Genomic DNA, 11,922 nt, shown 5'->3' with positions numbered 1-11,922 from the left:
GTAAATAAATTCAACTGCTAGGGTGCATGTATATCTCTCAGGAAGGATTTCCCTTTCTTGTTCAAGGAGAACAAGAATTACAACATTATGTGTGTGGGGCAGAGGATGTTTTTCCCAGTTCCCAGAGGATGTGTGAACTGGTAAATTGCTCACTGTGAATGAGCAAGGCATGCATTGAAGAAAAGGTTGGATGAGATGAACTCTGCACGATCATGTAATTGTGTCCTCAAAGGCCTCCTCACAGAAAGGAACTGGCAGAAGAGGGAGGAGTAAAGAAGCCAAAGAATCCACCAACCAGGAGCCATAATAACCACCATCTGCATAGAATTACCTCTCGCCAGCACTGTTGCCAAAGTTTGAAATCTGGGCACCAGTGTCTTATGCCAACTTCATTACGGATTATAAAAGAAGCTTAAGGGCTGCTATGAATAAATGCCCTAAGACTTCAATTCTAAATACTCTTAGTAGAGGCTGATTCTTAAGAGACAAAGCAGTGTTTATGTAAATATACACATTTTGCACTGTATTTTGTAATGAGTCATAATACATTACTGTACTATGATGTTAGTGCTTAAGGACAGAAGGGAAATTACTAACTGCAGTAAACATAGCTTTATATTAGTATAGGAAGAGGGATTCAAAGGTACCACATTAGAAACATTTGAATGGATTGTGAATCAACAAAGACTATCTTGTCGATGGCAACACACTTGGACCCCCATCTTTGTTGGCCTGTTTGCATATCAAGCCTCTTATACTCAGGACCCACATAAAATTTCTTCTCACTTTGGCAAATGGTGTTAGTGAGTGGAATACAGAGGAAGTGGTTTTGCTAACTTGTGAACTGATTCATATGTACCCTCCTAGACCACTCAAAACAATCACCCTAACTTTGCTTAAGATGCAGGGTTATACATTTGGGGTTATACTATATATTCTGCATACCAGAATGTGAGTTGGCATCATTTTGGATGGACTGGACTATTATTAAACAGACTGCAACAAAACATAACTGCTACCGAAATGGATGGGTGTGGCAAACTTATTCTTCTCAAATTAAGTTTGGCTTAGATGGTATCTATGAGGAACCTTTCTTCCACAATGCAGTTCTTTGGCTATAATAACAGGCAAGCTTAATTGCTCTTTAGACCCGCGGTCTCATGAGAATTGGTAAGCAATATGTGTGTATCATTGAAATGTTTAATACTGGCCCACTTCAGTGCAATCTTAAATACTGTATGTTTATATAATTTCCCATTGTGCACAATATGATTTACTCCCAAATGAATATAAATTCATTCTCAGAATTACAATCTGAGAATTTCTGGATTGAGTTTGAAGAAAGTTAAAATCTATAGAATAATACTTAATTTCTTGTTTCTAATTTTTCAGTATGCTCTACTGGATTATTGTTAATACGTTGAAACAATGTCCACCAATTGCACCCTAAACAATTAGCAAAATGTAAACCTGCGCTATTTTTACATTTGGCTGTGATTCAAATCTAACTTATTTAGACAGCATCTAAAACAATTTCTTCAAAGAAGCAGATCTTCATTTGAGAGGTCAGGTGTTCTTCAGCAATACAACATGCAATCCAGGTGCTATTTTCTAGACAGCTATTTCCTCAAACAGTGCATTTACATGTATGGGCATGTACAATCAACCATATATCCAACCCTGCAAATGGTGACCAAACAACAACCCTCCTGAGAGGGTCTACCATGAGAAAATGGTCTTCAAGACAAAGTCAATTTCCTAAGAATTCCACATCTGAAGTCTGTCAATAACATCCAGTTTTAGTGGTAACATGGTACATCATCTTGAAAAAGCATTTTCCTCTTTAACTATTCTCCTGCATATCTGTATGCAGCTTCCCTATAATAGATAAAAACTAACCTTCAAAACATTTCCTTTTTGGAAAATCCATCAAGAGAAGGGAGAAGTTTGTCTTCATCCTATCCTTATGTAACTCTCAATGTACTGTGGTTCTTATTCTTGAAAAACAATAGGACACCCTTCTGGAATCTCATTTTTAGATCTTTGCTCTTTAGTTTCATAGTCTTGTACTCTTTGTTGATTCATTAAAACTGGAGGTCAACTGCCCAGAACTAATCAGTCTCACCACCACACTCTTGCTTATGCTTGATACATGGTGAATTCAACATCTTGTTTCCTTAATCTGTCTTTTAAGATTTTTTTAAAAACTGATCTTCATCCCCATAGCAGCTAGCAATGCTTATCCTTGTCCCATTGATACAGAAACATACCCACCTGAACAATACGAAGTCAATTATAACTTGGATTAGAACTGTATAATTTACGTACACACTAGATTTACAAAAGCACTTATTTTTGTGCATGTGACCCAGGAATGAGAGATATGGCATTATGCCACTAACACACAAAGGTAATTAATTGAGGAAATGTGTTTATGCAATTGGTGAGTTGTCAACACTGCCCCTATGGCCTATGTACAAGCTGCCAGCACACAGTCAGGCAGGAAGCAAAAGTGTTTTGATTTTTTAAAAATCGTTTCAAATTGGAATAATGATAAAAAAAAGATAATTTTAACACTCGCTTCCACCAAACCTATATAAACCCACCAAACCCTCTATATAAGGAGCAAAATAAGGCCACCTGAGAAATAAGGGGAAAAATACATATCGTACCACAATAATTGTATACATAAAATATGCTTTACTGTATTATTCAGGAATATACAATCTAATTCACAAGAAAACCGCCTCAAGAAATTACATGGGCTACAACCACAGCTACAACCAAATGGGATGGACAAAGGGTAGGTAAAAATTAATCTAAATCAGTTACATACTAAATTTTCAAAACTTAAAAGCACAGAGAGGCGATCCGGGCAGAAAGTAAGGAATCTTAGCAGCACATCACTGGCCGCCTTCCAAGGGAAAACTGAGGGTTTTGGTTTTTGTTTTTTTTTTTTAAAAGTCCTTTAACTGCCCCCCGCCCCCGCCAAGTTTGCTGAGCAGACCGAAACTTGTCGAAGGAGTTGCCCAAAAGAGCCCGTGAATAAAGGCCGAACCACAACCTAGCAGCGACCGAGAGGGGGAGATGGCCCGGGGAGGGGTGTAAATGAAAAAGGGCTTCCCTTAGCCTTCCCTCTTTCTGTCTACCATTATGGGCGGGAGAAAGAAGGGCCGGGGTTTTAGTCGGGGGGTGTTGAGGAAAAGAGGGGAAGGGACAGAAGGCGGAGAAACTGGGCCGTGCAGTCTCCCTCCGCACCGGCCGGGACAGCCAGGGGGGCGCAACAGAGACGAGCGAATCGTTTATCCTTCTTCCGAAGGAAAAGAGTTTCCAGGGCCGGAGCGGGAGCGCTGGCTGGCCGCTTTACTTACTCAGTCCTCCGTCCGGGAAAGGGTGGGTGCCAATCCTCCCGCCGCCGCCGCCGCTGCTGCTGCCGCCGGCAGAAGGTCCGTTCGGTCCGCGGGGTGGACGTGACAAGAGCAGCGGGGCAGGGTCGAAGCGACGGGCTGGCAGGCTAAGCGAATCCGCCGCGCAGCCGAGAGGAGCGAGCCGGGAGCCGAGCAAGAGCGACGGGAAAGTTTGTGAGAAGGAGGGAGGAGCAGAAACTTGGAAAGAGAGCAAGAGGAGGAGGAGGGAGGGAAGGAGAATAGGAGTCAGCCCCCGCCCTTGTCGCAGATGGACAGCCTCCGCCACCACAGTCGCTGGGGGAGGAGACCTCCTCCTCCTCCTCCTTCGGTGGAGGAGTCTCGCTTGGAGACGGGGGCGAGCGGGGGTTGTTTCAGCCTCAGGCAGGACGGAAAGGGGGCTGGGAGGATACTGGATGGATTTACTGGAAAGGCTGGGTCGTTAACAAACTAACTTCTAGTGAAGAGGAAGAGGGCAAAGGGTGGTGGTGATGGTAGAGAACTGCTTGCAGGAGGGAAAGCTACGGTGGAGTACATGAAAAGTTTGATGGAGCCAGAATTTCATCCATCTTCTTCGAGGGGATAGCAAGCCTACAAAGGCGCTGTACATAAAACAACGCGCTTTGTATCTTTTGTTTTTGTTTTAAAGCATATATTCTGGGGCAAAATCTATTCGGGAAGACTCACTTCAAATCCTGATTAATCACTACAAAACCTCAATTGATTAATCACTACAAAACCCTCAAACCGGTTGCTAACTCACTCCACAGGTTGAGATTTATTTATTTATTTATTTATTTATTTATTAAAAACCTATTGTAGTTGGGGAGGGCCACGGGGGGGAAAAAAGCCCAAATCTATAGTCGGGTAATGTCTTTATTACCTAGTTTGCTCAAAAGATTGTGCAAACTTTCCAGTATCCCGAAACCCTTCTATCCAGTAAAATGTTAGCAGTGATAATAAACCAAACCAAAAGCATGGGATTGGGAAGCAGCAAAGCGAATCAAAAAACACGACTCAGATTTGTAGTTAGGCAGGCGAAAAGCCTGTTTCGCCAAAAGACGGTATGAAGTTCCCTTTGACAGCCCGCAGTCCCATGAAATGAATTCCGCCGCGTTTGCTTCATTATAAATATGCCTAGGATATCGGTGGAAAGGCGGACTAAAATGAGCGTTCTTGTTCGACGCAGTAAAAGCTTGTATTGCTACGGGTAGTATTTCTAAAGCGAGCAGATTTAGACTGCGGAGATTTGTGTCTCTGGAGAAAGTTGATTCAGGCAGGACTCTGGTGCCCACCTGGACAGGTAGATTAACCTGTCTGGAACAGGTTGGACGGGTGGCCATTTTCTTATGTCTCCGATCCAAGATATGTGAGAAAGAGGTGAAGGTTAAAAAAGAAAAGAAAAGAAAACCCCGCCAGTTTTCGCTGGAGAAGAAACAGGACAAACTAGGAGGCACTGAGCTCCAGAGAAGAAGGCGTTCTCTCCGCTCAGTCTGCTCCCAAATCTCAGCTCCGCACTCTGAAGCTGACGTCACCGTCTAAGGAGCGGCCCGTACTCGTTTCCTGTTTCGTTCCAGAGCCTTCCAAGCCGTCGCGCTGAGCCTCCTGCTGCAGCGCCACCTATAGATCTTCGTCGCTCAGCTTACATTTTGTTCGAAACCACTTAATTGCACTCAAGCAAAGCCACAGTCAACAATAGAGGAAGTCGGTGAGACATTTGAAATCTTTTCTTCCACCCTTCCTCCAAGGGTGGGCTGGAGGAAACGGATCCGACAACACCAAAAAAAAAAAAAAAAATTGCCTCTCGCGCTCTTGCCGTTTTCCACGACTTCTGATCTGCCAGAGGTTTTTTGTTTTTAAACGTAGAAGGGAAATCAAGTACAGTACCGAAAAGAAAAGAAGTTGATTCTACATCACACCAGATTTTTATAACAAGCATCCCACAAAAATTCTTACTTAATCTCTTAAAAGTCAGGCTAAACCCCAGGTTTTATAAATATCTGGAACATACTTGAGTGAATCTCTGATACTAATGCCACATAGAAATAGCTGTATCTAAACATGAAAAGAAATTCCTGAGGTTTTGTTCTAATATGCATTCTCCCCATGACTTGATCTTCTTATATAATCCCCTTCAATTGCCATAAATTCTCCTTTTTGTTTCTTCCTGCATCTCCTTTTCTCCTCTCACCTCTCCCCCAATGTATACAATCTTGTGTGCCCTTCCTTCAGATGAGCATGACCATTACTGCATTTGATCATTTATCTATTTCATTTTTGTGCTATTGTAGACAAAAACCACTGTTAATATATAATTAAATTCTAAAATCATTGGAAAAGTTATATTAGAGAAGGCTAATATATACCTTTAGAAGTCCCATCATTTCGATCAGTTGATATTCTCTACAGAACAAATGTAACAAAGCAGTGCCAATAAAATATATGAAATAAAACAATATGTGGAGCAAATAGAGCATTGATGATGTTTTCTTTTTTAAAAAAATCTGCTCACAGATCTGTAATTTGTAGTCCTTGAATGACACTGATGGACAACATATTCAGGGCAAAAGAATGTATTTGCCACATAACATAGAATTAACTTCCAGAATATGTAATGTATAACGAGTATTCACACAGCCCTATCCCCCAAGGTTAAATCAAATTTATTTAATGATGGTCATAACCAGAAAAATAAATAAAAATATTAAATAATAATGACCAAATATAAACAAGACAGTGTAGCAGTCTTATAAAACTAAAAACTAAGACTTAAAGATCAAAGAAAGGGAGAAATGGAATAAAAATACACTAAAACAAAATAAAATAGAAATACTGTAGAATAAATAAAAATATAAAAGAAAGCAAAAACGGAAAAGACTTAATAATGACATCATTCCAAAATTGCACTCTTTTAAACTACAAATAAATAAAAAAGACTCTATGTGGGAATGTCAAAGTGAGAAATGTATGCTAACGAGGAGTGATGCTCATTTAGAATTATTATTTTCCTCCCAAAGAAATAGACTACTTTTTGTTTCCCAAACCATTTGATCTTTTAATGGAAATTTCATTTTAACACCTAACAGTGATCAAAATAATATATAATTAGATATTGTGTAAATGCAGATTTAGGAAAACAAGTGGAAAAGGTGGAATTTATTTTTTTATTTTATTAGATATTTTTAATCCACCTTTATTGTTTTTAATAAATAAAAAAATAACTCAAGGGAGTGAACAAATCTACTCATTCCTCCTCTTATTTTCCCCATAACAGCCACCCTGTGAGAAGCTTGGACTGACAGGGAGTAAGTGGCCCAAAATCTCATAGTGGCTTTCATGACCGAGGCTCATGGTCTCCTAGTTTCTAACCTAGCCAAAATGGCAAACACTTTGTAAACCAGGTAGCTTTCTCTCAGCTTCCATATAGGAGATGTAATCAAAGATATTACACCACTCACTGTCATTTAGTGACAACTAGACTAGCTTAAATATCTCATAATTATTCATCAAAATGTTGGAGAGGTAGAAATCAAAGGATTTTTTTTTTCATATGGACCGGACTTGTACAAAGTGCTACCTTATTGGAAGACAATATTCAAAGAAATTAGAATTAAACAGGAAGCAGAATGTGATCCAGATTATTACACATTTTTAGTGAGATAACTCTAAACAAAAAGGAGCTTATTGGCTGCAAAATTAATAATTGCTCAAAAATGAAAATTTTTGGATAGCCTGGCACTGAATAAATGTGTTAAAGTATGATCAACTACTGTCTTACACATTGCTGGTAAAATACGTATAACATTTCTCAGGGGGATGAATTGCATTTTCATTAAATCTGGAATGATGACATAAATTATGCTTAATGGTAACATATATTTTCTGGATATATGTAATTGATGAATGAATGTTGAGACATGTTGTTCTGGGTTACTTTATATTCGTGTTTTTTCTTGCCTTATACAATGTTAAAGCTGAAAAAAAAATACAAAAACATACAGAATTGTTGCACAATTGTTTGAGAAAGGACTGACTTACACATTACTGAGCTTTGAATTCTTAGCTTTTTCCAACTTGCATTTTCCAGGTGTGCCAGGAATGCAACTCCCAGACAAGGCATGATGGTGGAACTGCAAGGAGTTGCAGATTGTCAGGTTAGGAAAAGCTGCTTTCACCATCTCAGTAACAGTACTCTTGGGTTCAAGGAAAAGATCTCAACAATACAGAACAAATGAGAAACACTTGTACATTTGATATGTTCAGGAGGGGGAACACCATCTGGCTGAAAAACCCTTACAATCCTAAGTGGGTGGAGGGAGATTCACCAGTCAGATTGACTGAAAATAAATCTTTATTTTGCTTGTTGGTCACCTGCAATACTGCATCTGCATTAGCAATAGTTTATATATACTTATAGCACTTATACTTACATATACTGCTTCATAGTGCTTTACAGCCCTCTCTAAGTGGTTTACAGAGTTAACATATTGTCCCCAACAATTTAGTTCCTCCTTCCTTTTATGGATGGAAGGCTGAGTCAACCCTGAGCCGGTCAGGATCGAACTCCTGGAAGTGAGCAGAGTCAGCCTGCAATACTGCATTCTAAGGTCTGCACCATCTTTGCTCTTTTATGATCATGCAAATAGAAGCATTATACCTGTCTTTTCTTCTGAGAACCCAACATTGCTTGATTTCATACAGCATACTAAACTCAAACCAAGTTATGGTTGATTTGAGTTTAGGTATACAAGGTATGAACCCATCCCTTCGACTTTGTAAACCATAGTTTTGGAAATCCAAATGTGGAAATCTGGCTTATAATTTTTAAACCATAGTTTAGGGTTAACTACATGGCTTACTACAGTATATGAATTGTCAACATGTTTTATATGATTTTAATATGCCATCTGAATGCAAAAGCAGTTGATAGCCGTTTTTTGCCCTTGTGGAAAATTTAGCAAGAGTTTTGAAATTAGAAGCTTTGAGATTCTTGTACAAACAGAAGTGGCATCAAAGCTGCAATGAGTGAGTGAAAGAGAGGGTGTGGCTAGGTGAGACATGAACACAACAAGGTGACAGAAGAAACCAGGTCAGTCTTATTGTCAGCTTGTAAGAATAAAGATATGCAAAGTAGACAGACAGAAACCTACAATAGCTTTGCTATCTCAACTAACAGAGTACCTAAAACATCCTGTAAGATTTAAAACAACTAAAATCAAAGAAAAAAGTGAGGTTTTTTTTAATACTTTTAACATTTGAAAACAATATAGTAAATGAGGCAGAAAAAATAGTAATAGCTGAGTTTCAAAGGGAACAGATACCTGTAGATGTTCTATTTTTAATGGTTTTCAATTTTTCTCCATAGAATAGGAATTTAGTTTAAAAAGTTAAGCAATTACCTTCTTGGAGTTTTTTTGTTTGTTTGTTTTGCACCTGACTTTATATGAGCATCACTTCTGACTTAGATAGCTGTATGTGCTTGTTCCACTGTAGTTCAAGATGACCAACAGCAATTTAGGTCAAGCAACATTACAAAGGTCAGAAAATCTAAGAGAAATTAAGCTAATAATACCAGGTGATATTCCAAGAAGGATTCAGTCTAGGAGATTAGGAACAAAGAAATCCAAACAGCAGAAGCTGAGCAACAGCAAAGTAGCTTGGCTGAAATCAGATACTGTTCCATGATTCATTGGATCAGTGGCATTTTAAAATAGGTCATTGCTTTGGCTAGAAAGTTAACATAGCAAAAAACTTAAAATGAAAGATATTTATATGCATATTGTTTGTCAATTTCCTCTGAAATTGTTTTTGTCTTAATTATTCAGAATAGATATTTAAAATATGAACGTTTAAAATGTTTGTATTTCTGCTTAAGATCGCATATGCATCTATTGAAGAAAGAATACAAAAAGCAAAATTATTAAGAGTTAAAAACAAAAACAAAATAGAAACAAAAACAAAAGGGGAGCTACTCAGGATACATTTGTATGTACACATATTTTAAGTCTAATAGATGAAAAAGGAGGAAGAAGTTGACAGACAGACAGACAGACAGACAGATAGATAGATAGATAGATAGATAGATAGATAGATAGATAGATAGATAGATAGATAGATAGATAGATAGATAGATAGATAGATAGATAGATAGATCCAGTAATGCTCTCGGTTTCAAGGTTGTATCTCCAATTGCCTCTGTATTCATCAAGAATTAATCAGTTTCCAAATTTCTAGGCCTTTAACAGAGGTTGAGGAAGTCACATACTACCCATAGGGACAAGAAGGGATTTTTTTTTAATGATAAAATTAATTGAAGGGGTCTGAAGAGCATTTGCTCAGTCTGAACACGCTTGGCAAGCAGAAACAACTGGAGAGAGGCAGCTGGTCAGGATTGAACTTCTGATAGTCAGTAGAATTAGCATGTAATACTGCATTCTAACCACTGCGCCACCACAGCTCCTAATTTATTTACTATATACACATTGTATGGTACATTGTTAACATCATTTATATATTTTGGCAATTCCTTAATATTTTTTGTTTGTATTGAAGTAGGCAAAATTCCAAATTTCATTTTTTCTGATCATTACAGGAATGCTGTTGCTGTTTTTCTTTACAATTTTGGATGCTTACTTTTTATCTTGATTAACTAATGTTCTAGTACATTTATTTAATAAGTAAATCAACATTTGTTTCCTAAATGTGAATTACCACCAGTAAGTTCACTCACACATCCTTGGCTCAAGGATGGCCCACTTATGGATTCTGGAAGATATGAATGTACTATGCTATCCTTCTCCTGCCCCGAGTCTGACATAAAGGCAAATACTGCCTATTTCCCCCCTGCAGAATATCAAAAGTCCAGCCTCTGGCACCATATGCAGTGCTGTACTTCATTTCATTGGTAGAGTCAACACTTCCATTGACTAGTGTGTGTGGTGAGCATGCCCATTTTCCTCCAGTTATTGGTCACTGCCCTCCATAGAGCAGTGCTGGCCTGATGATATTGAACTTCCTTTTTCTTGCTTTAAAAAAAAAAAAATAAGTAGAGCTTCTCTTCTCTTCTTTTCTCTCCTTTTCTCTTTTCTTCTCTTCTCTCCTTTCCTCTCCTCTCCTCTCCTCTCCTGCTTTCCATTTTAAACTGGCTAGTGGAGAATTAAAAGCAAGAACATGGAGGAGGGACAGGAAGCTGAGAGTGGCTAGTGGGGCAAGGAAGACTGCAAGAAGAAGAAAAGATTGAAAGAGGGACGTGTGTCTAGTGTGTGTGTGTGCGCGCGTGCACGCACATTCAAGCAGGTGAGAACAACAAAGCAACAAGTAAACTGCTAATTTTATCTGATAATTATAAAGAAATGGAAAATATTAAAACTAACTTCCTTCTTCTCCTCCAGTACAGATACGGTTCCTAGTCCAACTGTCACACCATCCTGGACTCAAATTCAATAATATTTCTGGCTTATTTGCACTAATCCTACGTAGCTTTTTCTCTGGTAATATCACACTATTAACTAGGGCATACAAAACATTTGCTATTTAAATACAGCTCATCAGTCTGGAACCCGCATTACGTATCTGATAGTAATACCATTGAGAAAGTCCAGAAATATTTCACGAGAAGAGTTCTCCACTCCTCTACTCCTAGCAGAATACCTTATGCCACCAGACTCGAAATTCTAGACCTAGAAAACCTAGAACTACGCTGCCTTCAGTCTGATCTAAGTATAGTATATAAAATTATACTGTATATTGCAATATCCTACCTGTCAATGAATACCTCAACTTCTACCATAACAATACAAGAGCACACAATAGATACAAACTCAAGGTTAATCGCACCAAACTTGATTGCAGGAAATACGACTTCAGCAACAGAGTGGTCAATGTCTGGAATACTCTACCTGACTCTGTGATTTCTTCCCCAAACCCCCAAAACTTTAACCTTAGACTGTCTACTATTGACTTCACCCCTTTCCTAAAGGGTCTGTAGGGCGCGTGCATAAGCGTACCAATGTGCCTTCTGTCCCTGTCCTATTGTTTCTTTTATTTTTCTTATATGTATCCATTTCATGTACTCATAACTATGTCTATACTTATACCTGTAATCTTATTATTAGCTTGACTAAATAAATAAGTAAGTAAGTAAGTAAGTAAGTAAGTAAGTAAGTAAGTAAGTAAATAAATTCAACTGCTAGGGTGCATGTATATCTCTCAGGGAAGGATTTCCCTTTCTTGTTCAAGGGAGAACAAGAATTACAACATTATGTGTGTGGGGGCAGAGGATGTTTTTTCCCAGTTCCCAGAGGATGTGTGAACTGGTAAATTGCTCACTCTGAATGAGCAAGGCATGCATTGAAGAAAAGGTTGGATGAGATGAACTCTGCACGATCATGTAATTGTGTCCTCAAAGGCCTCCTCACAGAAAGGAACTGGCAGAAGAGGGAGGAGTAAAGAAGCCAAAGAATCCACCAACCAGGAGCCATAATAACCACCATCTGCATAGAATTACCTCGCCAGCACT

General features: G+C 38.6%; 1 long non-coding RNA gene across 1 annotated transcript; it reads left to right on the top strand.

Moving 5' to 3' along the window:
* The first annotated feature begins 4,915 nt into the window (after positions 1-4,915).
* LOC148131186 (uncharacterized) lies at positions 4,916-11,563 on the top strand. Its single transcript, XR_015748544.1, has 4 exons — positions 4,916-5,112; positions 7,910-8,011; positions 10,554-10,700; positions 10,801-11,563. It is a non-coding gene; the product is annotated as an uncharacterized LOC148131186 (long non-coding RNA).
* Positions 11,564-11,922: the final 359 nt, after the last annotated feature.

The sequence above is a fragment of the Notechis scutatus genome, chromosome 3 (assembly GCF_049901735.1).
Source record: "Notechis scutatus isolate UNSWTSFEM ecotype Mainland chromosome 3, rNotScu1.2, whole genome shotgun sequence".
NCBI classification, from domain to species: Eukaryota; Metazoa; Chordata; class Lepidosauria; order Squamata; family Elapidae; genus Notechis; species Notechis scutatus.
This window is presented reverse-complemented; position numbering and strand designations above follow the sequence as displayed.